The following is a 27,358-nucleotide window of genomic DNA, read 5'->3' as shown; positions in this document are numbered from 1 at the left end:
CAGTAGTTTGGAGTTTGATATCTGGGGAGTCAGAATAAAGGAGTTCCCTACCCTAAATGTTCTTTGTAACATGTAATTCAGTGGTTGACATAGAGCCGGTATCTATCATGAGTTGGTGACTTGCTATCAAGACAAAACACGCCCCTCCTTTTTTTTTTTTAAATTTTTACCAAGAAGTGTAAGTTGAAAGGCTATGAGTAAAATATTCAATGCATGGTAGAACCTAGTAGGTCTGGAAAGGTATTTTAGAGAAGTACACGTACCAGTGGTTCATGCCTGTGATCTTAGCTGTTTATGAGGCTTCGATCTGAGGATCCCAGTTCAAAGCCAGCCTAGGAAGACAAATCCCTGAAACTCATATCTCCAATGAACCACCAAAAAGCTAGAAGTAGAGGTGTGGCTCAAGTGGGAGAGTGCTAGCCCTGAGTGAAAAAGCCAAGTGAGAGCAAGGCCCTGAGTTCAATCGCCAGTACTGGCATTTTTTTTTAAGATGCATGTTTCCTTTACTTCATATTGGGCCTCCAATCAGTTCTGGAAGTGATAGTCTATCTGGTTCACCCTGAGAAAAAGAGAAATCATCCCATAAATCCAGCTGAAGTTGGCCTATTTTTAAACTCACTGCCTTTTGCCTGGTTCTGTTGTCTTGGACACATCTGCTTTGCATCTAATTACAAAAGGTTACACTGAACTCAGAAATAGCCATCGCCTTAGTGTTGCGAGCTCTGGAGAGACCAGGGAGTCAGGGGACATGAGGGCCGCTCTTTCTACCAACAGCTGCTTCTGCCTGGAGTGTGGAGACACTGGAACCCTTTCTGGCTGTCCCCTTGGTTGCCCAACCCCCAGCATCTGCCCAGGTTTATCACAGGCCTTTGAGGAGCTTGAATGACCCCTCAAAATTCCTCCAGCCTTGCAGCACTTTCTTCCCTAAGGATGTGCTAGACAATTACAGGAACCTCAAAGTATACACAGCTGCTAGCCATCAGAGGCAGGCCTCTCAATAAGTGTCTGCCCTTGTCCCTGGCCTAATTTCCCATGTTTTGGCTGATGATTCCAAAGATAAAGGCTGAGGTACCTATAAAATTTGATGGGATGCATTCTCCCCTCCACCCTTCCTGCCTTTGAAACTGTTTGTTACTATGTAATAATTCTATTAAACCCCCAAGGTTTATTTTATTAGTGTAACAACTATAACCATTATATGAGGAGTATGCCACACACAGGCCCAAAGCAGAACATGTAAAATACCATTTCAATTGCTATTTTTGCTAATGCTTCTTTTTTCTTCTTTTACAGAATTTTGAAAGTGATTTAAGCCTAATTGGCTCCCCCAGGATCTCAAACTTCTGTTATATTTGTGGCGCTTCTTTTTTATCAAGAGGCAGCGGCTACTCCTGACTGGCATGCAAGGTAAGGATGCAGTAATTTATTGTTGTTGCTGTTGACTTCTTCCTTAGAAACTTTCAAATCTTGCTTCAACTATTCCTAAGCTTTAAATGTTTAATTTTTGTCATTCTGTATTTAAAAAATTTTGTAATGCTGGATTTTGCCTTGTGATATTGTTGACTTTCATCTGAGTAAGAGTGGTACCCATACGTGCTCCATGAAGCTGGACAGCCAGCCTGTAGCTACTGTGAAAGAAAAAAAAGGAAAACACGTCATTTGTAGTCAAGGACAGATCTGTGTAAATAATACTTACCAACACACCAGATTTATGCTCGTGAAAAGTAAACACCTATTTTGACAGTGGGATGGAGTTATTTTTAGTGGCCTAGATTCAGATATTCCTATAGTCTAAACAACCACAAGAAGAATGCCAAGACCTCTCCCTTAGTCACAGCTTGTTTATACCTTTGCGAGGTATAAACAAGGGTAAAGCAAATGAGAGAGAAGAAGCTATTCCCAAACCAGGGAAAGAGACAGGAAGAGTTTTGAAAGCAAGCACAGCTGAATATTTGTTTCCTTTTTCTTTTTTCCTTCCTTCCTTCCTTTCTTTCTTCCTTCCTTCCTTCCTTCCTTCCTTCCTTCCTTCCTTCCTTCCTTCCTTCCTTCCTTCCTTCCTTCCTTCCTTCCTTCCTTCCCCCTCCCTCCCTCCTTCTCCCTTTCCTTCCTTCCCTCTTTCCCTCCCTCCTTTCCTCCCCTCCCCCTTTCTTTCCAAAAAAAAAGTGGACTTAATGGTCTATTTTATAAATACATGATTTAAAAGTTCTAGATTCAAAACCACAGTCTTGTATGGTAGAGTTGAAGGCTAAGAGAAGGAACAATGAAAGAGTCCATGCCTCTTTAGGTGAAGCGTCAGATGTGTTAGAGGCTGGTTCTGAAGACTCATTGAATGCGCTTGATAGATGTCCTTTTGCTGTGGAGACAGTCCTAGCATAGAGAGCAATGATAAGAAACTTCTTACTCTAGAAAATCAGTGGGCTACAATCTCTATTAGGAGAGCTGCCTCTTAAATACCTAATATCTCCTTCTAACACGGACTGGAAAAGTGACAATAGGCTCAAATTTTGTTTTCAGTAAATGCCTCTGATATTGTGTGTGTGTGTGTGTGTGTGTGTGTGTGTGTGAAGAGAGAGAGAGACAGAGAGAGAGAGAGAGAGAGAGAGAGAGAGAGAGAGAGAGAGAGAGAGAGAGCCCCCAAGTGAGAATATCTATTTAATTGCAATCTGGTTGTCCAGTTATTGGTTGGCCAGGACCTGCCCAAGCATAGAAAAACCTAATTTCAGGCTTAGCAGGCAATGAAGTTAATAATCAAACATGTTTTATTGAATTAAAAACAGTAAGATTCTTGGTAATTCATTTAAAAATATTTCTCAAGATTTTCTTCCCAGGAGAAAAATTTATGTATCTGCCAAGTGAAATAAAGACCAGCCAGACTGCATCTGGGTAAATGTACTCATTTTGTGGTCCTAAGGGAGACAGCACAGCCTCTGCAAGTCCAGTTTTAATTTTGTTTGTGCCAATATAGACCTGTGCAGCCTGAGGCAAGCCTTTCTCTCACTGTCGCTTAGTTCTGTCACGTATAAAATAAGATGATGGGGCGAGGTGACATCTGAGGCCCTTTCTGTAACTAACATTCTAACTAAAATCCATGTGTGAATGGTGGGAAAAAGATCACAGAAAAAGAGAAAGATAAACATGAAGTCCAATTTTTGAGAAAGAGCATTATGGAGAGAGGAGAGGCAGGGTAGGTTGTTTGTCCTTCTTTCCTTCTAGCTCTTTCTGTGCCATTTGGAAGTCATTACTAGAGAACATCTAGTACAAGGAAGCAATGATCCTCTTCATTGCTTCTGCTTTATGTCTCTTCTCTCTCTCCTCTTCATGGCTTTCTCAATGTCTTGCTCCCACCTCTACTCACCACCATCCTTACCTCTCTCTCTCAAGAATTGATGTAGTTAGCATTTGTGAGGTACATGCAGGAGTACTGATGAACATTGGAAAAAAATGTGTACTTGTTAGATTTTTATTCTTTAATATCCCAGGATCTGCTACAGCTTTAATTTTACAAACTAAAAATGATACAAATTTTCTTAGTTTGTGAATTGTCTATTCAAAATGTTGATAATCGTGATGCTAACCTTGAATACTTCTTGTGTACTATGAATGATTTTTTTCTCAAATTTTTATTATCAAACTGATGTACAGAGAGGTTACAGTTTCATACGTTGGGCATTGGATACATTTCTTGTACTGTTTGTTACCTTGTCCCTCATGCCCTATGAATGATTTTTAATGTCTCAGGACAATAACTTAGTCAATTCTTATGACAGTACTGCATGGAGTAAAAACAATATAATCATTACTGTTATTCATATCAGGTCATGGAATCAGGATGCTTTATTTTAGTAACTTGCCCAAGTTTTATAGCTAATTGTGGCAAGTTTGGGAGTCAGTCCTGGATGGTTGTTTTCTAATGTCATTGTTCTTAGGACATGGGCTTGCTGCATTCCCTCTAAGGCAGGGATGATATGTTTGGTTTATTTAATATCATTTTCAAGTAGTTTATTGTCTGAGGGAAATAGATTATGAATTTGTATGAAAGTGAAGTAAAGACCCTCTATTCTGCATGGACAAGATAGTTATCTGTGACTTGCCTGGGTTCATAATGTACTCTCAGTGTACTTGTTGGCAAATAAAAGACCTTGGTGTTGCAAGTATTTATAGTCTTCCTGTGTGAAACTTATTACTTAACTATTTTTGCTTAGATATTTCAGTTTTTAATAAAGTCAAGTTGCCTGTCAAATTGAATTTGTACAAACACTAAAATTATAGTATTATTTAAACAAACAAACAGATGCATGAACTAATTAGTAGTTGATAAAGTAGGTAGCAACAAAGGGTCAATGATCCACTTTATTTAGTTGTTAGGACAAAAGTGTCTTTAAGGTTTCCTACCCGAATGCAGTTGACTTCTTTTGAGATATGCTAGGTTTTGAGTTTATTAGTAAGTAAATTTGATACAGACAAAAAAAATTCTCAATAGCTTTAGAATCTCAAATTCAGTATTTTTACCTTACCTACAATATTTGTGGTAAAAGATGTTTGTTGTCATGACACAATGTTAATGGCTTCTTGATGGGAGGTTTGTATCAGAGGGCATAGGGCATGTTGCTCATCATATCCTCGCTTATCTGGGGTTATATTTCCAGCAACTCTCCTCTGCTCTAGAACATACAAATATCAAATTGTAGAAAGTTCCTGTTAAAAAGGTGCTTAGAGAAAATTTAACCCAGTTGTTTACTTTGGAGATTGAGAAATACAGCAAGAAACAAATTGCAGATTATTTACTATTTCTTCATTTGGTATATACATACACATACTCACATGTATATATGTATGCATGCATACACACATGTATATATGTATATATGTACTTTCTTCTCTGTTACTGGAGATTGAATCCAAGGCCTCAGGCACACTAAGGAAGCACTCTACAAATAAGCTGCCACCCCATGCTCATATTTTTGAGAAGCCAATATATGTGAGAATTTAGAAAGAGAGTAGTCTTTATTAGTCTAGTAATCTGTATTAATCCTTAAAATTCTTTACGAAATATGTCAGGGGGGCACAAATGAGAAATACCTGAGGATGGTTACCAACATAAATGAAAGAACAGTCATTTGCCATGGATTATTTCTGCTGTCTCTTGCTTTTCTGGTGAAAGCTCCTGACCACAGGAAGAAGAAGAAAGACCACAGTGTAGAAAACTGGCAAATCTAGTGGTTTGAAAAGAATGAAAACCAATGTTTCAAGGAATTATTTTATATCAGAGTCAAGTCTAAATTCATTTGTTAATCACAAATCAACAGGAGGTTAAAGTTCTTTCTACTTTCTGTTTTAGGATAATGGTTCAATGTGTAACACATTTTTGCAAGCTTTCAAATACAAAGTTTTGGGTTCCTAAATAATGGTCTTCATTTCTCTGGGATATTTACTTTAATGTCATTACAATCTATTGAACAACTATTGTACATAACAACTTATCTATAGACCATGAAGTTTGATGTTGGTAGAGGGGAACTAAAATGTCAATGTAAAATGTAATGTCAACGTAAATCATTATTGTTTAGCCTTTAGATTTTTATATATTTTTTTTGTTTGTTGTGGGTCTTGAACTCTGGGCCTGAGCACTGTCCCAGAGGTCTGAGCTCTTTAGCTCAAGGCTAATACTTTATCACTTTGAGCCACAGCACAACTTCTGGTGTTCTGGTGGTTAATTGGACATAAGAGTCTAATGGAATTTCCTTTCTGTCCAGATTTCAAACTGCGATCCTTAGATCTCAGCCTCCTGAGTAGCTAGGATTATAGGTGTGAGCCACTGGAACTTGTCTAGCCATTAGATTTTCCAACAGACTTTTGTATATTGAGATAATATTACTAATGTGATTGTTTTATAAGGGAGTCAAGGTAAAAATAGGATAGAGAGGTAGGGGAAATGAATAACCTACATTAATTGTGTAACCTAGATGTTGTACCAAGTCTTTGACTGCATTTGATCCTAAGTTGGTAGGATTTTTTTGCTCATAATGGAAATTTGGGATGAAGAGATGGTATGATTTCTCTGTGCCCATTCATCTAGCAAACAACTAGACACAGTGAATGTGTGTCTCTGAGAATCTTAAGCCATAATTGTTCCACTGTGATTGTGACAGAGTAGCATTTTATTCTCTAGTTGACTCAGTGTTTAAGTTTTTGAACACGGATATTCATTTATTTATGCATTCAACATATATTTGCAAATCAACTTTATTTTATGATGTAATCTAGCATACAACAAGAAAGATCTGAATTAATAGAAAATGTGAATAATAAGATAATATGAGACACAATAAGGTACTTGGCAAAACCATATGGTTTTTTTTTTTGAGTTTGAGACTACAGACTTACTACTACTACACATTAAGATCATACTTTTTATATATGATTTTTAGAAACATACATTATTCATGAGAACAAAATTAAATTATTTATACATACTAAATTACTTGTACATTCTGTTTTCTTCTTGGGTTTTTGTTTTGAAGACAACATCTTACCACGTAGCCCAAGCAGGCTTCGAATTTATTACACTTGTACCTACCACTAAGTGCTTGAATGACAAGAACACACCAGCATTCCCAGCTCTAAAACTGAATATTGTTTCTAAATGTTTGTCTATGTTTTTAAAGTAGTAACTTCCCAAAGCAAGCCTCCTGGATGTGTTGAATGTGCAATGACTAGATTACTACTAGTCAGATTTCCAAGTTAAATGGAGACAATGATAGACAATGTTTTGTTACCTCATCAGTTCTGAATTAATTATGTATACCTTAGTGAAACTTGTAGTACATCCTCAACCTATGATGGGGATATCCTATAATATTTATAATAAATTGAGAATGAATTTGATACATTTAACTCACTGTACATGAGTCATACATAGCTTAGCCACATGGTGCACTGCGGAGAGTGGGTTATTCAACTCTGGTCATCATGTGACTGGCAGAAGAGCCTTACTTCTTGCTGCTGAAGTTGCAAGGGATCACTGTACCGCATATCACTAGCACAAAGAAAGAGGGAAGTCCAAAACTTGAAGCATGGCTTCTATGATATGTATCACTTTTATGACACCATAAAGTCATAAATCAAAACATTGTAAGTCAGAGATACAGTCGTCATACGTAGAGTATGTGAACCAGAAATTGAGTAGTAGTAGTAAAAAGTGCTCGTAGTTTCAGGTGAGGGTTTGATTAGAGATTAGAGATTAGAGATTAACTCGCTTGTGGATCATAACACAATGTTTGAAATAACTTTGGGTGGAACAGACCCAGTGGCTCTCACTTGTAATTCCAGCTACATAAGATCATGGTTCAAGGTCAGCCTGGGTTTTAAAAAAAAGTTAATAAGATCCTATTTCAAAGAACAAAGTTGGGCATGATACGTAGACCTATGATAGCAGACACCTGGAAGACTAGCGAAGGAGGTTGTGATCCAAGCTGGCCAAGGTTGTGATCCAAGCTGGCCCAGGATGAAAGTATGCAACTCTGTCTGAAAAACAACTAAGAACAAAGAGATTGAAGGTGTTTTCAAGTGGTCCAATCCCTAGTACCACCCAAACAAACAAACATAAATAAATATAAACAGACAAGTAAATAGGTCAATAAAGTTAGAATCAAAGTCTGGATTTATCTAACGGTACTTATAAAAGTAAATGGCACAATTGAGGTGAAAGTCTTTGCACAGAGAGTTACAGTGTGTAAATGTGTAAGGTTCATTACTGGAGCTCTGCTATGATCCATGGTGCCCTCACGGTACCAGGTGTCACACAAGGATAATAGCTCATTTGACACTGGTTCAAGCTCTGGAGGAAAGACAGAAATAGAGCTGTTGTGAGAGTAGGTTGTTTTGAGTATGCCGGGAGATTTCTAGCATTTGCCTTATTTCTAATAACTTCTTACCAGTTCCAGTAGTACATATCATTGGCCTCCTAGGGCTTTCTGCTTCTAATAACCTAAGTCATTTCTTGTGGTATTCAAGGTTCCTCTTTTTGGGTATTCTTGCCATCACTCTTTGCTGAGCTGTCTTTGAAAATCAAGTTGCCATACTACCAAAAAGCAAATAACGTTTTAATGACAGGAGACACAGTAGAAAGTTTGACATGTTCAAGCAATTAAAAAGATTCTACAAGATAAGAGTATGGAGAGCTAAGGAGTGAAGGGAGGTATTGGCTTGAGGCCCTGTGTGCATTTACAAAAGATGACCCACCTGAGTGTTTGTTTCACATCAGGGCAGGTGTGAGATCTACTTTTACAGGTGTTGGAAGCGTATTAGGTGCCTTTCTGAAAGCATTTGGCAAGACAACCGGTGATGGATAAATATAAGTCCATCTTAACACGCATAAGCACCACATGTCCAGCCCTGAAAAGTGATTATCTACATCTCTCAATTGGAGGTTAGAATGAACTGTTCCAGGTGTTTCAAACTCCTTACCTTTGTGCCCTTCTCATGGGTTTACTCAGTCTATTTCCTGCAGGCATCAGAAATGGATGGTCCTCAATGAGGTGGTATGTACAATGTATGGTCCTTGAAAATTCTTGATAGAGAAAACCCAGAGAGTAGTCTGCATATCAACAAAGAACCAACAGACATTTAGTAGAAACCAAAATGTCTGACTCACAGGGACAAACACAGAGGCAGGTACCCTCTCAGTGCTTTGTTTTTTTCCAGACTGTAAAATGTTAGAAGATGGGAGCTCTCACAGTTTCTCAACAAGCTCTGGCAGGTGAAAAATGGAAACTTGATTTTTTTCCTGTTTTTTTTTTTATTAGTTAATTAATTTATTGTCAAAGTGATGTACAGAGGGGTTCCAGTTTCATAGTAAGGCACTGTGTACATTTCTTATCAAACTTGTTACTTCCTCCCTCATTTTTCTCCCACCTTCCCCCCTCCCCTGTTCCCTCCCTCTGCCCCCCTTCAGTTGTTCAGTTGTTTTATAGCATATAGTTTTGTAAGTATTGCTGTTGAATTGGTTTGCCATTTACCCTTTTTCTCTACCTTTTGATGTTCCCCTTACCTTTCCTAGTCTCAGTAAACAATACACAGGGTCCCAAAATCAGTAACAATGACATCAGGGGTAAAACCCTGAGGAATAAAGACAAAAGTTTTAAAAATGGCATAATTTCACATGGTACATTGAACATAACAACAATGATAAACCACCTATTTCTATAAATTTCCCTTAGCATCATCTTATGTGTTCATATGTACATAGCTATTGAGCTATTGTGATCTTCTGCTAGGGCTATCCTAGATGTGTACTAATTATTAGTACACATTAGTGAGGGAAACCATAGAGTCTCTGTTTCTTTGGGTCTGGCTTACTTCACTTAGTATGGGTTTGTTTGTTTTTTTTTCCAATTCTTTCTATTTCCTTATGAATGAGTCAATGTGATTCTTTCTGATAGACCCATAGAATTCCATTGTGTATATGTACCACATTTTCTTGATCCATTCATCTACTGAGGGGTATCTGGGTTGGTTCCATAGTAATGGTAAATTGTGCTGAGATGAACATAGTTGTGCTGGTAGGTTTAATGTGGTCTTGCTTGTAATCCTTTGAGTAGATGCCCCAAACTGGGGCTGCTGGGTCATAGGGGAGCTTTATGTTTAGCCTTTTTGAGGAACCTCCACACTGCTTTCCAGAGTGGTTGAACAAGTTTACCTTCTCACCAACAGTATAGTAGGGTTCCCTTTTGGCCACATCCCTGCCAGCATCTGTTGTTATTAGTTTTCTGTATAATGGCCATTCTTACTGGGGTGAGGTGGAATCTCAATGTTGTTTTGATTTGCATTTCTTTTATGTCACTTTTTATGTACTTCTAAATGTGCGTCTTGGCCATTCTCAGGAAACTTGATTTTTTTAAGACTTGTCCAGGTAGTGTGCAAAGGAAACAGTGTGTCTGCTTTCCCTCATACTTGGGATTTTTTATTTTCATGGTAATCACTTCTAATTCAGTTTTATTCCTTTAAGTAATGTTACAAAAACCAGGCCTGTGAACTCCGTGGCTCTAGTGTTGTTGTTTTCCATTTTTCTTCAAATTTGTTTGGTGCTTACTTTTCTTTGAAAACAGTAGTTGAAGAGTTCCAGATGAGGGAGTATGCAAAGTTCCTGTGAAGCCACTGGATCCTGGGTGTGTGTGTCCTCCGTGTGTGTGTGTGAATGTGTATGTGGGTGTGAAGTGGGGGGTTAGAAGGTGGCTTCAGAGGAGGCCTAGCTGTTCATAATGAAAATCTCTTTAAAACTTCATCATATTGTATGTTAATACTTGATTTGCCTGCAGTAGGGCTGGCTTTGATGTTGCAGATTTTTACTTTTGTTGGCTGCATCTAATGGGTAATGGAAACTGATAAGAAAAAGGCAGTGGTAATGTCTCAGTACCCTTACCTCATCTGGAAATGTGTGTACTCACCCTGATAGCAGTGTCTGCAGGCATCCTGTACATTTTGGAAGCTATGGAGAGATATGTGGTATACAGTATGATCACTTGCAAGGAAGTCTGGCTCCTGGTGTTTGCTGCTTGATGACTTGCTGGATAATCTGCCATAAGAGTCTTCACCTCATTTGCTCCCAGTGAACTCCTCAAAAAGTTACTGTGATAGAAGACAACAAAAACAATCACTTCTATCTATTTTTTGAAAGAGTATTGAAATGATTTTAAAATTTAAAATTGGAGTTGGATGCCAGTGGCTCTTACCTGTAATCCTAGCTACTGAGAAAAATGAGATCTGATAATGGTGGGTTGAAGCCAGCTCAGGTAGGAAAGCCTGTGAAACTCTCATCTCCAATTAACCACCCAAAACCTGGAAGTGGAGGTGTGGCTGAAGTGGTAGTGTATTAGCCTTCAGCAATGGGAGAGCAGCCAGGCCTGAGTTTAAGCTCCCCACCCCCCCTCCCGCTGAAATTAGCTCTGAATTGCAAAATAATGTATTGCATTTACCTATATTTACATGTATGCATGTGTAAATACATATTTGTATATGTGTGCTCACACACACACATACACCTGCTGTTCACTCTGAGGCAGCGATCAGGCAAACTGAACTTGATTTCTCTTGGTAGATTAGAACTCCCATCACTACTTCCCTAGCCCTATACCAAGTCCCATATCATCCTGTGTGGTCTTTATAGCTAATCCCCAAGAAGAGTTTTCTTCATATCAGTACATGGTCTCTCCTCACACTCAGGAATCTTCTTTGATGTCATATATAAGACATAAGCCATCACCAATCCTCACAGCTCCTCTTTTAAAACATGTTAAATCCTTCCACTTCTGCCCTATTGCTGCCTCTGCGGGCCAGACCACCATCCCCACTCTCTGGGGACAGCCCCTCTGGAGTCCACTTTCTATTCAGTGGCCAGCATGACCTTTCAAAGAAGTGAAGCACATTAGAAAGGCCAGCCTACAAATTACTGCATGGCTTTTTGGTGACTTTAAATTTAGAAATGTAAGCTTATAACCATAATCCAGATATTCCACTTTCCTCCCCACTTCCAGCTTTGGGGCCTCTATGGACATGAGTTACCATCGACAATCAATGCTGGCATAGCATAGTACTTCTTTGAATTGTTTACATTAGGGGTCACTCTTGGTGTTGGACAATAGATTAACATGAATCCACCCTTTTAGCATCACAAGGAGTAGTTTCTGCCTTAAATCATCTGTGCACCACTTTTTCATCCCTTCCCTCCCCTCCCCTCTGGGGAACCATTACTGTCACTTAGTTTCCCTTTTCCTGAATGTCATGAAGTTGGAATTATAGTGTTAGCCCTTTCTGATTGGCTTCTTTTCCTTAGAACATTCAAGCTTCCTCTGTGTCTTTACATGACCTTAAGGATTTTGCTCTCACTTTTCCTCCTGCTTGTCTTTACATTTCTGCCCTATTTTACTCCGTCTTATCACATCACCTATTGTACTTTCTTCATAGTACTTAGCGCCCTCTGACATTTCCTTTTTTGTTCATTGTGTGTCTCTCCCACTAGACCTGTTGTTCCATAGGAGTGAAGGTCTGGTCTGTCTTACTTGGGGGCAGTTCTCCCTGAACCTCGAACAGTGTGTGCCTCATAGAGCAAATGTTCAAATTCTGCAAATGTTTGAAGATTTGAAAACAGATGTGGCTGGAATTTTAATTCCTTCTAGCTTTACTCTTCTACTTTATGTTCAAGGTGATAAATTCTTTCATTTACTCCATTCCAGATTTTTGTTCAGAGGATGAGACAGAAATTCATGTTAAGTCACTGAGTCTGGGAATTATTTCTTGTTCACCTTTGGCTTCTGAAGCTCAGCTGGTTGTCTGCTGAATTTAATGGTGCCCCAGTGAATGGCAGATTGGGATCCTTGATGGGAATCAGTTGCATTACAAGAGAGAACAGAGGCAGTAGAAAATGATGAAAGGAAAATAGCAGAGAGGTAGGATTTAACATTTACTGAGTCATACATTGTACTCAAAGCTGTATATAAGATATAAAGCAAATTAGGAGACAAGTCCGATGTAAAATGAGTGAGCACAGAAAAGCACACAAACACTGCAAAGACAAGGTATTTCTTTGGAAGTCTTGCTCATTTAACAAACTGTAGTCTGATAAGAAAATATAAGCTAGTTCAGCCAGTGTTAGTGGCCCAGTCAGGCCCCGTGGGGCATACAGAGAACTACAGTTTCATTATTGGTTTTAAACAAACTTTCTCTAAGGCAAATGTACTTTCTAGGAAGGCCAAGTCAAGTGAAGCTAAGTTAATGTTCTCATTAAAATGTTAAAGAGGCCTTATTCATGAGCGACTGAAGCTGTAATTGCTTTATCCTTGTAAACTATGAAAATATGTGGTGATCTCTCACAGAGGCATTCAATCCAGGCCCCACTGTCTGGAAGAGCTTTGTTTAAGGTGTGCTTGGCTGGATCTAGGGGCAGAGAAACAGATCCTCTACATTGAATCTTTCAGGTGGACCTGGTAGCAAAGGGGTATCTCCTCATCAGTCTATTTTCATTCACTAAGCCTGTTTTGCAAGAGCTATTTGACTAACTTGAGTTGCAATTTGGAAATTCATAGATACACATGCACATGAATGTCATGGAAAGAAGTGGCTTTTTATCCATTCGATAAACTGTAGCTTATTGAAATGAGAATATAGAAGAAATCCCAAGACAGTGAAATTCTGGCAAAATTGAGCAGAGAACTGATCCAGAAAAGCTATCACATAGGAGGGATGGCACCCAGAGATGGCTCTGGGAGGTGAGAGATTTCCCTTCCCTGTTCTTGGCAGTTTATCAAAAATGGAGCTGTGGAACATTAGGTAGTGTGTGCAGATAGCAAATACAACCATTTTTTTTCCTTCATAGAAGTAACCTACAATGAGGTTTGGATAAGATTGAGATTATATGCTGTGGCTCATTTATACAACTATATTGCTAGACAACCAAAAATGAAACTTAGGAGAAAAAAGGTTGAAGCATACCTTTTCTCTGATTGCTTATTATTCAGAAAGTCTGGTTTTGAATAGTAACAAACTTACGTCTCATGATATGCATATGTAGTAGTATAAATTGTATCTCAGAATTACTCCAAAATAGTATAGAAGGGGTGGCCTACTGCTAGAGTGCTTGCCTTATGTACACGAAGCCCTGGGTTCAATTCCTCAGCACCCACATATATAGAAAAAGCCTGAAGTGGCTTTGTGGCTCAAGTGGTAGAGTGCTAGCCTTCAGTAAAATGAAGCCAGGGACAGTGCTCAGGCCCTGAGTTCAAGCCTCAGGACTGGAAAAAAATAGTATAGAAAAGATCTTTTGCTTATTCTAAGTTCATAGCTTAGGTACCTCAAACAAACAACCCCAAATCCCCAGTTGTTCATTGTTAGTTAGCAATTGAAGAAAATATCCTAATTTTAGTTTTATGTGACAGAGGAGTTATACACACACACACACACACACATACATACATACATACATACATACATACATACATACATACCCAAAAGAAATGGTTAAGCTTGTGCATTTTTTTACAAAGCAAAGATTTGTTATCAAAGGATAAAATAGGAGGAAGTAGTAAAGAGAGAAAAACATTTCCAGGTCCCCAGTTAGGAAATGGGAGTTAAAGACTCCAAATTTGTGCTACTTTGATGGTAGATGTTGAAATAGTGTGAAAAAATATAACTGAATTAGAGGGTATGATTTAATAGTAATTAACTGGGGGAAGCTGACCAAGGCCTGCTATACAGATTCTTCTTGCCATCTTTCTATCTTGTCTTCTTTCTTTCACCTATCTGGAGGGCACCTTTTCACAGGAGAGTTTCATGCTATGCTTCAGAGGTGGTTAGAAAATGTTTCTTAAACTACATGACCTGGCTGAAGGGAGAAGTGTAGGGAAGATGGAAAAGACCTGCCTGCCTTTCCTGCTTCCTCAAATGCCAAAGTACCCAGTTTGACAATAGCATGTCTTGAATATTAGTAATAGTTACATTTCCTTCTTATTGGTGTGTTATAGATACTTGCACTCAGATAAGAGTTGAGTTACAGTTCATATGTTCTAGGGCTACTAAAGGGCCAACTCCTGGGCAGAGATGAATGTAGGCATTGTAGCTTGGTTCCCAGGGTGTTGCTGGTTAGCACAGGAGTCTCTCCTATAGTAAAGGTATGGATGGCTTCTGAAGTGTTCTTTTCTTCAGAGCTGACATCTTCCATCATCGAGGGATGTGAATGATGATAACCTTACAAAGCAGTTTCCGAGTTTTGAACATAAGGTCACTGAATCCAATTTCTGAAACGCTGTCGATTACCAATAAAACAGACATTGGTTATCATTAAAAGATTCAGAGCAACATATAACAAATTTCTGCTCTGGTTCTTCCTCTAACCTCTTGATTGCTTGACATGAAATGACTCAACAGCTACTGTTTGGGGAAACATCCAACCTTAACTTGGACACGTCTAGGAAAATGAAGCTTCCTAGGCTTCTACCAGATACAGTTCCACTCACTCCGTCTCTTCCTTTCCTCTAAAGTAGAATTGTGGCCCTTTGTCTGGGATGCAGAGTGAGTCCATGCTAGAAAATTTTATTTCTTGACTAAGAAATCTTCCTGGGCTGTGATCAGGTTCTTACTTTGCAGGCTGACTCAGAATTCTTTGGAGAAGTGTCTTATAATATGACTTTCAGTAGTAGTAGGGCCTAGACAAAGAAAGCTTCTTAGGAGCATATATATATATATATAAATAAATTTATTTATTTATTTGAGAACTTTTGTCTGCTTGTTAGGTTTCCTCTTTCCTCCATTTTCTAATTTGCTATTGGAAGGAACATTAGTTGCCACATTAGTTGTGTAGTGTCCTGCCCCAAAAACTCTAGTTCTAGAGGCAGGAACCTAGGTTGGCCTTGTTAGGTAACAATAACAATCTAAGAGAATATTTCAAGCCATGTCAGTGTGAAGTAAAAGTCTGTTGTTTTAATGCATACATTGATCAGTCAGTTGGTTAACTTATTATTCATCAGATATTTAGTGAACATGTACTATATGCCAGTGGCATGGACTATTGTAGGACCTGGGATTAAAAAATAAAGAAAGGAGGGGAATGCTGGGCACTGGTGCCTCACACCTGTAATCCTACCTACTCAGGAGGCTGAGATGTGAGGGTCCAAACCAACCCAGATAGGAAAGTCCAGGAGACTCTTATCTCCAATTAACCACCAGAAAATGGGAAATTATCACTGGAGTTCAAAGTTGTAGAGCGCTAGCCTTGAGCAAAAAAGCTCAGGGACAAAAATAAATATTGTTTTATGGGGATGGGAATGTGGACTAGCAGTAGATTGCTTGCCTAGCATGCACAAAGCCCTGGGTTCGATTCCTCAGTACCACATAAACAGAAAAAGCCAGAAGTGGTGCTGTGGCTCAAGTGGTAGAGTGCTAGCCTTGAGCAAGCCCCAGGACTAGCAAAAAATAAATTAAAAAATATTATTTTAAAAAAGATGATAAAAATAGAGTATCATAAAAAAGGAAACAAAAAAGGTGGGTAAACAAGATTTGTCTACAGAGTTTTGCTGATAGCTTCCAGGTTGGATATAAAAGTCTGAATTACCTAAAAAAAAAAAATCTCTTTTCTGCAGTTCAGTGAGTGTGTGTAAGATTGTCATATCACAGCCTACTATATAAGAGTTCTCCTTAGGTGTATTTGATGTGGGAAGTGTTACCAGACATTTTCTATATTACGATAATCTTCATATATTTATTAAGCTGTAACTTGTAAGGCTTCCCGATGAGACATTAAATGGGGCTTTTTGTGTGCTGCTTTGTGTCTTTGTCAAGAAATCCTCTGTTAGCACCTGCCTGTGTCATTCACCTGGTTTGTACGGACAAGAAAGCTTGTTTCAGTCATTCCAGGAGGGCTTGGGGGTCTGCACAAAGAGGGATAAGACTAACAAAAGCACTGGTTTCATGGTGGGTTGGAGGGAGTGTGCTCAGGAAAAACTAGGGGGAGAAATAAAAACCTTTGTCTAATATGTTTTACATCTTTATTCCCTTTCAGCATAGAGGCAGAATACTCCAGATTTATTCTACATTTTTAAAAAATGCAAAGAAAATGCTAGGGCACTACATTTTTTTTAAGGCCTGCCCTCCCACTCCTGCCCCATTTGCCCAGTTGTTGAGCTCGCATAGGTTAGGAGGATTTGAGAAGCCCAAGTATTACAATGGTGCAGTAGAAGAGTCTAGCAATTTCTAAGCTCTGTCGTCGGCAGGACTGGCTGCATGCTAAGAATAGAGAATTGACTCTAGGAAAGGCAGGAGAGCATAGAAGAAAGGGAAAATGTGAGGATAGTAAAGAAAAGGGACAAAGGAATGCAGCAGATGGGCAGGGGAGTGCTTGGTTCTTCTTTTCTCCTCCCCACAGAAAGAAACTGACAAGGCAGGCAGACTAGGGAGAGAAAGGAAAGAGAGAGGAGGGGACTTGGAGGGTAGTAAGAGAGCCAGTAAAATCATGCGAATAACAAGGGGGAAGGAGAACAGGATGAAAACTTTAAATAGGGATAAGGGAGTACACACTTTGGTCACACTGAGAGCCTTCAATTGCTCCCAGCAGTACATCTACCAAATAGCCAGTGTCCCTTGCTGAAGACATTTCCCTGACTTTTGTATTAACTTTAATGCGATTCTCTTTATGGTTCCTGTGTTTCTGGTTGCAGTTTCATTGACACTCTGTGTGATCAAATAGCAAACGTGGAGGCACAGTTCTGTTATCCCTGCCCCCTGGCTTCGAGCAGCAGACTTCTGAGTCAGTGCTTCTTGCATTTGATGTTTGCCTTTCCTCCTTGTCTACAGGTAGGAGAGTTAAAAGGGGGAGAAAAAAAGCATTCCTAAGGGCTGCCATGTCTACAGCTCATGCATACAAATATTCAGAACAGCTGAAAACATTCTATATGAAATCACGATCCAATATTCTTTTGATGTAAAGGTGTTGACTCTTTCATTGCTGCTCTGGTTACATGTCCTGCCTCAACACTATAAACACTGTACCACTATAACCACAGTGGGCTGTGTTTGGAGGGGTCTTTCCTTATTTCTTTTGACTCTGCTCATAGAGTCTTCCCCACATGCTAGGTCTGGGACTGGGGTTTTTCAAGTGGGGAGCCAGTCCCTTTCTCCGCCTGAGTTTTCTGTATTGATCTTTCCCTATTCAAGAGACTGTGCTATAATTTCTGTTTTCCACTTTGTGGTCTTTGCCCAATTTTGATTAGAATTCAGCACCTGTTTATATAGAATGCATAATATCTATCATCCACGTCTATGATGCTCGTCTTTTGAGTATAAAATAAATTCTTCTAGAATTTGGCTACGCCTTTAGATACCAGTTCATAACCAGCCCATGAATTCTGGAAAAAAAGAAAAGAAAAAGTATTTAGTGACTAATAACTGGCTTCAGGAGAATTTAATAGATTTCTCCTCAGTGTCACACAGTTGTAGTAAACAACTTGTGATTCCGTTAACTATAGACACCAGAGGCCGGTCTTAAACGTTGTGGGCAATCTGTTAATTGTGATCCTTACAAACATGGGTCTGATACACAATGCAGTTTAAAACCAGATGTCTCAGACTCCAGTGTGCACTGGAACCATCCAAAGGCCTTGTTAAAATGCAGATTCCAGTGAGGTAGGTCCCAGGGAGCTTCTCAGACCAGGTAGCTCAAGCCTACAGGTAGGAGAAAATTAACACAGGGGGAAAACAACATCTTTACACTATGACCATAGCTCCTGCACACACCTATTCAGAACAGCTGAAAACATTCTACAAAATCATAATCCAATATTTTTTCGGAGGGGCCAATATTGTTCTACATGGACCACACTGAGTAACAGGCTTTGAAATTGAAGCTGGGATGTATTCCATGAAAATACTTAGGTACATTGTACAGTTTGCAGACAAGAAGTTTTTGCTGCAAAGAAGGAAAAGTACCTTACAAACAACAAAAGCATTTCTACTTGAGAAATTATAAGAACCTTTTCCATTTAAAAGCATTGTGTTCCATACTGGTTTGCTCCCCCAAACTGCTTTTGGATGATGTGGCAACTTGGTGTTTTGTTTTGTATAGATTTTCTTAGGTTAGGGAAGCTTGGGCTCTAGCACTCTGCATAGTGTAGCTGATTTAGCTACAAGGAGTATTTTTAAAGCAGAAATGCCCCATGGAAGATTGACAGTTCAAAGGCTGTGTTTATGATGAGACCTTCACATTCATTGATTGTTCCCAGGTTAGCACTGTGCAGAGCCCTTCGGCAAGGGCATTTGACTGGGATGGCTGGGAATGGAAAGGGCAGTGTTCAGTTCCAGCTCTGCAAGCAAAACCTTGCATCTGCTTATATGCAGTCAATCAGCTTTCTGAAATTGATGTTTGAAATTTCTTCTAACGAGTTGGCCTTTGTTTTGCAGGTCCTTTCTAGCTGGCATGATAGCCTATTTATAACAATTAGAAGAGATTGCTCACTGGATCAAGTAAAATGGTGTGTGTGTGTGTGTGTGTGTGTGTGTGTGTGTGTGTTGTGTGACAAATGAGAAGATGAAGGAATAATGGCAGGCAGTCACTCTGTGGGAAATGATTTAGCATCATTAAACTATTGAGGTCATTCTTGTAGGAGTGTGTTACTCAGTTTTACCTGGGCTTCAGAGGACCAAGGGTAGGACCTTTCAGTGAACTAACATGCTTTTGGGGAGTAGCTACAAAATATTTACTACAAGGATTCTCTGTAACAACTGGCAAAGAAACAAGATTGCTCCCTCGAAATCTCATGCCAACTTCTACAGGGTCAATGTAGAATTATTGCCATTTTTTTTTATATTTGTTACCTTAGTAGAAGTCCTATCTTGTCAACATTTATATAAATATGTGAATGTGGAAGAAGTCTAATTAAAGCATTATCTCTCTTATTCCTTTGAAGTTGTCCTTCTAAATTTCCTTTGCATTTTCTTTTTCATTAAACGCATGTCTCACAACTTTGATTGGCCAAATAGGTCACCAAGATTAATTTTCGATTAACTTTCACTGCTCCTGTTTCTTTCTAATCATCTTTTCAGAGGATTAAGCAGTTCCCAATGGGTCAGCCTGTTCCTTTGGACAGAAACTGTATTTTTTTTCTGATGGCCTTTTTAGAACCTACATAGAGGGTGGTGTGTGGTCCTGTGATTGAATCTCTCTTCATTAATATCTGAAGATAAACCTATACCAGGAATTCTGTTGACCAAGACAATTTTGTTGGGGGCTTGTTCTTTTGTGAATCCATCTGTATGAGTTTCCTAGGCTTGTGATTACTATTACAAGTCATTATCTCACAGTTGTAATGGCCGGAACTCCTAGATCAAGATATCAGCAGGGTTGTGGGGAACAGTCTGTTCTGGGAGGATTTTTATGGTAATCCCAGGTATTCTGTGTGGACATTATCTTTCCCCCATGTCTTTACATTGTCTTCTCTTTATACATATGTTCAGTTTCCCCCCGTTTTCAAGAGTACCTTTCATTTTGGATTGGGGCCTTTTCCCATGGCCTAATCTTGGTCATCTGCAAGGCTCTATTGCCAAGTAATGTCACATTCATATGTATAGGAGTTAATATTTAAACATCTTTTAGGGGTACATAATTCAACTACAATACTATCTAATGAAAGGGGACTTAATTTTCCTTGTAGTATCCTCTAAATTTTAGCGTGGTGATTGCTGCTTAATATTTGCTGCCTGAATGATTGTTTTCTGAGTGAGTGAAAGACTACATTGGCTATGTTCAAAACTAATTAGAAAAAGCAAACTGCATGTAGCAGGGGTACACAGGCATTACGGTGACTCTTACCTCAGTGAATTTTTACTTTCAGATTGGTTCAAGTTCAATAACATCATAAATGGGATAAGACTTTTCCCTTAAGAGTGATAGTTGTTTTTTTTTCTTTTTCTTTTAATAAAGTATAGCTGTCTGCATGACCAGTCCTGCCTTCTCTGTTGGCATTGCAGGCTGAACTGTCAATTTATGTGCCTCCTCCTCTATACAGTGCATCAAGATATCTTTGCAGCTAATTCAGTGCCACTTAAATCATACTTAGCTGAGCTATTCTTCCTTCCCTGATGCATCACTTTGCACTTATTAAATTTAATGTTCTGTTCCCTGGCTTTAATCCGTAAATGCTTTCCAGAAACAGATCTGCCCCCATAGCATCTTCTCTTTGCTCTATGCTTTCTTAGCTCAAAATTATTAGAAGTTATCTTTAGAGTATTCGGATATGGGTGTTGATAAAATATTAAGCTACTAGTCTCAAGGTAGCACTTACATGATTTATTCTTTAGAGATGTTTATTATTTCCTGTTGATTCAATGCTTTTTGTATCCAGGTCTAATTTACTGTTAACTTTTCAGGATTAGCTTTTTAATACCAGGAGGATGCCTTCTGCTGAGGGGGCTCAGGAGCCAGGGGTAGATTTTCTGTCCGGAATGAGGTGGCCTGGTTGGAAGGCTTGGTCTAGATATGGAGTAGAGAGGTCAGGCCCAGGCCTCCTGGAAATCCTGCTGTGAGCAGATGAGAATCACTCACTTATAGGCATGCCTGGCCCCTAAGAGCTGTTGTGTACCTGGCTGGAATGAAAGGCTGTCCTGTGGTCAAATGATAACTCTGGCTTTTACAGCCCTGGATTTTATAAGATGATGACAAGACAGTGAAATGTGAACATGAAAATCAAAATTCACTTTAGCATTTTTCACACTGACATTAGTCCTAAGAAAACTGGTAAATCAGATGGCAAGTTATTTGTGACATGCCTGATGGGTTCAGGCACAGTTCCACTAAACACAACCTGGGGGGTTGTATAACTTCATCCTGGTGCCCCCAAAGCTTATTTTTTCTTTTCTGTTTTGTTCTAGATCTTATTAGTCAGCTAGAGGCCTTCTATAAGTTTCCTTATGTACTCTCCTGCTCTGGTATTCTTTTTAGGGGTTTCCACAGGGCTTCATTAAAATGAAAACAATTTGTTTGGGCCACATAGTCAATCAGAGTGGTAGTGAGATTTCCTCTCATTGCCTGCAGGTAGAGGTAGATGAGCCATCACCTTCTGGTAATTAAACTGTCCTAAACTAGCTAGTGAAGTACTCTGTGATGTGTACAACTGTGATGACAATGATCTAACTTGTATTTTCTTAATGATATTACTTTGCTTATACCTAGTATGTTTCCCTATTCAGGAGGAAATAATTTAGGACCGTTAGCACTAAAAAATTGGCTTAGGGTTGTTGTATAGTTTTGTTCTCTACCACTCTGTTGCATTTTTTAGTTTCACTAATCTTAGATTTCTGAGAATTCAAATGTAATATTTTCATGGAAATTTAAAAGCATGGTCCAAGTGGTAGATCACCTATGTAGCAAGTGAAAGGCCTTAAGTTTGATTCCAGTACTACTCACAAAAGAGAGACTTTTTGTGGAATTGTTAGTATGTTCATTGTTAAGCTGATTTGAAAAAGAGGGAAGTCATTTTTATATTCATTCAGATAATAACATAGTAGTTTTTAATCTCTTATAGTATACTTATGGTATTATGAAAGTTATTTTAGCTAAACAAATCAAGGTATTATCAAACTTGCCTTGAATGTTTTGCTCATGAATAAGTAAAAAAAAATGTTTACTTTTTCTAGTTTCTTTCTCTGCCTCTTTCTGAGGGTTCATTCTTTGTTTCACTTACAATCCATGAGTTTATGTTAAATGACCTTCACCCACGTAATTAGGAAGAGCAGTGGGCAGGGAGCCAGAGGCCTGGTCCTCTCCTTTACCTGTTTCTGCTTCTAATTTAGTTACCACTAAGTCCGTCTGTTTTCTGTAATACTTTCATACTTGTGTTTTCTTTTTCTTCTATGACTTCCCTTTATCAGACTTTTCTCACCTTTTCCTTTTGTTTGTTAGTCATCCTCCTTTTCCTTTCCTTTCTTTCTTTTACATATTGCCCCTTTCTTACCTATCACCCTCTGTCATGTGCCAAAGTTGCTCTGGGGACCCTGTCAAGGATATGATAGTTTAAATGGAAGATAGTCATGGAAAACATATTGTCATATACGGTGTTTGCCTTTCCTATAGGAAGTAGAGCAACTAATTGTCTCCCAAGAGTTAGGAATTTTTTTTGTGTGTGTGTGTGCCAGTCCTGGGGCTTGGACTCAGGGTCTGAACACTGTCCCTGGCTTCATTTTGCTCAAGGCAGCACTCTACCACTTGAGCCAGAGTGCCACTTTTGGCTCTTTCTGTTTATGTGGTGCTGAGGAATCCAACCCAGGGCTTCTGCGTGGAAGGCAAGCACTCTACCACTAAGCCATATTCCCAGCCCAGGAGTTAGGAAATTCTTGATAGGGATTGGAGTTCACTGGAGTTTAGAAAAAGTAGAAAAAAGATTCCCAAGTGGGAAAAGAACAAAGAGGTTAGGTTGGACTGGAAGGGAGGGGGAAGACAGTGGGTGTGTTGTGTGCTTCATCATTTTGGAAAGTCACTAGGGCATACAGTGAGTGGATGAGGCACAGTACGATGGTATAAATTAAGTATTGAAGGCCCTTTAATATAACCTTGAGTCTTCTTTTCTGTTTCCTGCTTGCACCTAGTAGTTGCCTTCAGTTCATCCTTTATATTGCAAAGAGAATAACTTCAGTTAGTTAATGTGTCCTCTCCTTTATGACTCTTAGCCTGGCTCAGTTTCCAAAGGGAGCCAGGTCTTTTCTTTTGCTTTTTAGTTATTCCATTATGCCATTTTTCTTTTTTACTTATCATATACACGTTTCTACCTTTCTGTCTTTGGTTCCATTTTCAAAATTCTCCCATCTTCTAAGATCTCCTGGGGATTTATTTGAAAACTCCATGCATTACTCATTTTACCTCTTCTGAACATGAGAGCTTTTAATGGCCTTCTCCTATCACTTTTTAAAACTATTTTTATAAGATTCTCAGTGTTATTTTTATGACACTCGGAAAGATATCCATGTGTTGAAGGGAAGGGCTGCAGACCTTTTATATAGCCCATCTATGTTGAGTGCAAAGCAGACACTGCACTGACATTTGTCAGAATTGTGGGGGAAATCAGAGTTCTTGTAATTTTTAAGGCTGACACAGAGGTGGAACTGGAGGATTGATTAATTGTCATGGGGAAGAGGCAATGGTTGATGTAATTTCCAGATGAAACTCTTGCAGGGAAGAATACTTACTAGTGAAGGTAGAAGGATTACATTAAACAAAAAGGCCATATGTAGGTACAGAAAAGACATCCACTTTCACTGAAAATTAGGTGAACTACACTAAGGTTCAGATATGGGAAGAAGACATTTAGAGAGCCATTAAGCCACATGTGATTGTCTCTGACAGTGAGTGACAAATAGTTTAACAGGTAAGAACATGTATATTGCATTAAAATGTTCTGTATCATTATATGAAATGACCTGTGCAAAACTTGATTCAATTTAAAACTTCTCAGTTGCAGATCTGGAGACAATCACAAATTCAGAAATATATTTATGAAACTGTTGCAACTGGGCTCAAGAGACTGTGTCCATATTACTTGTGTTTCTGAAAAAGGTAAACATGAATAACTGAAAGAGATATTGATTAAAGAAGTAATATGAACAGGAATAATGGAATTAAAGTAATTGAGGCAATATTGGGCTTAATAGACCTTGTTCCCTTAATGCTTTTCTTCTGCTTTTGTATTGAGTTGGCTCTAAAGTCAATTGGCTGTGTGCATTGAAAGAGAAGGACATGATGGAAGAATCAGTATTGCTGTCTATATATAAAAATCAATCTGTTGTTCTTAAGGAAGAACATCAATCAGCCTGTAAAATCAATTAGCTAGAAGTTTTTACATTTGGCTTATAAGATAATGAAATGAATGATGATCCAAGTTTATATATGTCTTGCATATAGTAGATACACAATAAATATTTCTTGATTTGAAAGCTAAAGGATATTAGGGATTTAGTTTTGAAAGTACATGAGCATAAGTCCTTTTATTAGTAAGCATTCCATCCAGTATCTCTAGTGTTACACATGTAGATTACTTACTTGCATCGATTCTTGCTCTGAACTTAGTCCTCTCACATTTCTAATGGCAGTCGGCCAGGCCTGCTGTCTGTGACCTTGTCTTAGCTGGCTTTTGTTTTGTTTTGTTTAATGCTGGTCATGGGGCTTGAACTCAGGGCCTAGGTACAGTCCCTGCGCATTTTTTGCTTGTGACTAGTACTCTACAATTTGAGCCACTTCTAGCTTTTTTGGTGCTTTATTGTCTCATGGACTATCCTGCTTGAGTTGGCTTTGAACCTTGATCCTCACATCTTGGCCTGGGTAGCTAGGATTACAAGCATGAGCCACTAGCACCTGGCCTTAACTGACTTTAGAAAAAGTTATGATCAGCTGGACACTGTAGCTTATGCCAAAAATCTAGCTACTCAAGAGGCTGAGATCTAAGCATCATGATTTGAAGCCAGCCTGGTAGGAAGTCCGTGAGACTCTCATAGCCAGTTAATTACCAAAAAGCTAGAAGTGAAGCTGTGGCTCAGTGGTAGAGTGCCTGTCTTGAGTGAAAAAGCTAAGGAACAATGCCTATACCCTGAGTTCAAGACCTAGTACTGGAAAACAAATAAAAAAATTATGATCAAACTTTCTGCCCTATATAGCATTAGATGATTATAATATTTGAAATATAACCTAGATGGTAAAATGCTTCAGAAAATTTTACTACTTCTTCTTTGTCTACAAGGTTCTAGGTTCATTGGATTTGAGAGTTCATTTCCTACAATATTGTTTGGAGGAGTTTCAGACCCTGCCACTGGTCCCATTCATTTATTATGGACCAGTCCCTACCCAGACCCTATGCAGAATATGACAGATGTGCATCTCTATTGTCTTAGTCTCCCTTGAATGTACACAGTATTTACCAGGAATCCTACATAGATCTATCCATTCAACTAAAGTTAGTTCTGCTTCAAGCAATATTAAATTTTTTTAGTCAAAAGGTGTCTTTTAAAAACAGCTATTTCAGTAGTATAAATGGTGCTGGGGACTAGAAAGATGAAGATATAAAATACCAAACTGAGTTTTACCTGTAGTTATTTCAGTAATAATCGTGTTTTCAATCTCTGGAAGAGTATAGCTGTAAAAACGGAACATCTCTGAAAAAATGCATTTCTACTCCATCTCCCTTCATAAGATTAGCGTGAACTAAAATATTTTAAAAAATGACTTCAACATCTTAATGATCTACTGTTGTGAGAATAAAGATACTTGAAGCCGCTGGGTTGTAAGCTGAAGTACTTCCCCTCCATGTCAGACTCTAATGTGTGTAAAGGAAATATTATTCCCTGATCTGATCACTGTCTAGTGAAGAAGAAAGTTCCTTAAATTTATTTTCCAAAAGCAAGCTTAAATCCTTCCATGTACCCCCATTGCATTTTTCCTTTCCACTCCCTTGCCTGGTGTTTTCCTCTGAGTATTCTATTTTAGGTCAATTGCCAATGGAAAGATCTCTTTAATAGCTAATCTTTTGCGAATTTTTAAAGCTTGTCCTGCAGTTGGGACATGTACTTATTTCCCACACTGTCTCACACACGCATACTGTTGTTTTCTGTGGCTCTGTTCACAAGAGCTAAGCTATGGAAACAGCTCAGATTTCATACAGTTGATAAATGGAAAGGAAAATGTGGCATATATACACAAAGGAGTTTTATCTTCTTATTCAATGTGGGATAGTAGTATTCACAATGGTGTAATATTCTAGTATTTAGCCATGAAGAATGAAATTATGTCACTTGCAGGAAAACCTATAGGCCTAGAGATCATCATGTTAAGTGAAGTAAACCAGGTTCAGGAGGACAAAGGTCATATGTGTTTTCTCCCAATCTCTAGGCCTAAAGATGCACATATATACAGATATATGTACACACATACACAGCTGGATTATAATTGTGAAACTGTTTGAGGGGAAAGGTGGAAGGGAAAGGGATAAAGAATGATGGAGGATGAATAATACTGGAACTCATTAAGGAAATATAGTAAGGAAACGCAATGAAATCTAGCAAATAATAGAGTAAGGGGACAGAGAAAGAGCTAAATAGAGGTGGCTGATCTGATTACAGAATAGTATGTACATATGCGAAATGCTACTGTAAAACTCCTCTGTGCAATTAATATGCCCTACACAAATGAATGGCAGGGATATAAGACAGGATCAGTCAAGGGGGTAAGTAGAGTAGGAGGGAGGAGAGCATAGTAAGAGAGTGAATTGGGGTGAGGATGGTCATGTACATATGAAACCTGTTGAAGCAGTTTTGTTGTTGGTTTTTTTCCCAGAAGATGGGAGAGATTTGGTAGAGTGATGGAGGGAGTGAAGTTGTATACATATGAAAAAAACTCCTTTTACAACTAATATATGCTAATAAAAATGTCAGTTTCACCGAAATGTCCAAATTATTATTTTCCCTATTTCCTGTTTCTCCTAAACACTGGGCCTTTTCTTGATGTTAAAGACAAAATGGAATAATCTCCATTCAGCAAACAGATGACGCTGGGCTTTAGGTTACAGGTGAGTGTATATGTTGGCTCCTGACCCTTCCAAATCTCCATTAAGATGACTTTTGAAGCATTCTTTTTAAAGCTTGACACATTTATAGATAGAAATATAAACCAATATCCATAGTGTTTTAGAAATGGGGCAATGGATGGCTGGTTTGTAACTTACTTAAAGGAGGCATAAGAAAGTGAAGTTTTAATCTTGCAGGAAGGAAAAGAGGAAGTGTTATAGATACTTGCACTCAGATAAGAGTTGAGTTACAGTTCATATGTTCTAGGGCTACTAAAGGG

At 38.7% G+C, this 27,358-nt stretch overlaps 1 protein-coding gene across 2 annotated transcripts in view; it reads left to right on the top strand.

The window, feature by feature from the left end:
• Enox1 (ecto-NOX disulfide-thiol exchanger 1) overlaps positions 1-27,358 on the top strand; it is a 520,874-nt gene that overhangs the window by 92,119 nt on the left and 401,397 nt on the right. The window contains exon 2 of one of the 2 annotated variants that reach the window (XM_048341315.1): positions 1,294-1,407. The exons of the other annotated variant lie outside the window; for it this stretch is intronic. The gene's annotated coding sequence lies outside the window, so the exon portion shown is untranslated. The remainder of the gene's footprint in view (positions 1-1,293; positions 1,408-27,358) is intronic. 2 annotated transcript variants of the gene reach the window in all.

This window comes from Perognathus longimembris, chromosome 3 (assembly GCF_023159225.1).
Source record: "Perognathus longimembris pacificus isolate PPM17 chromosome 3, ASM2315922v1, whole genome shotgun sequence".
Taxonomy (NCBI): Eukaryota; Metazoa; Chordata; class Mammalia; order Rodentia; family Heteromyidae; genus Perognathus; species Perognathus longimembris.
The sequence above is the reverse complement of the archived record's forward strand: the minus strand, read 5'-3'. Positions and strand labels throughout refer to the sequence as shown.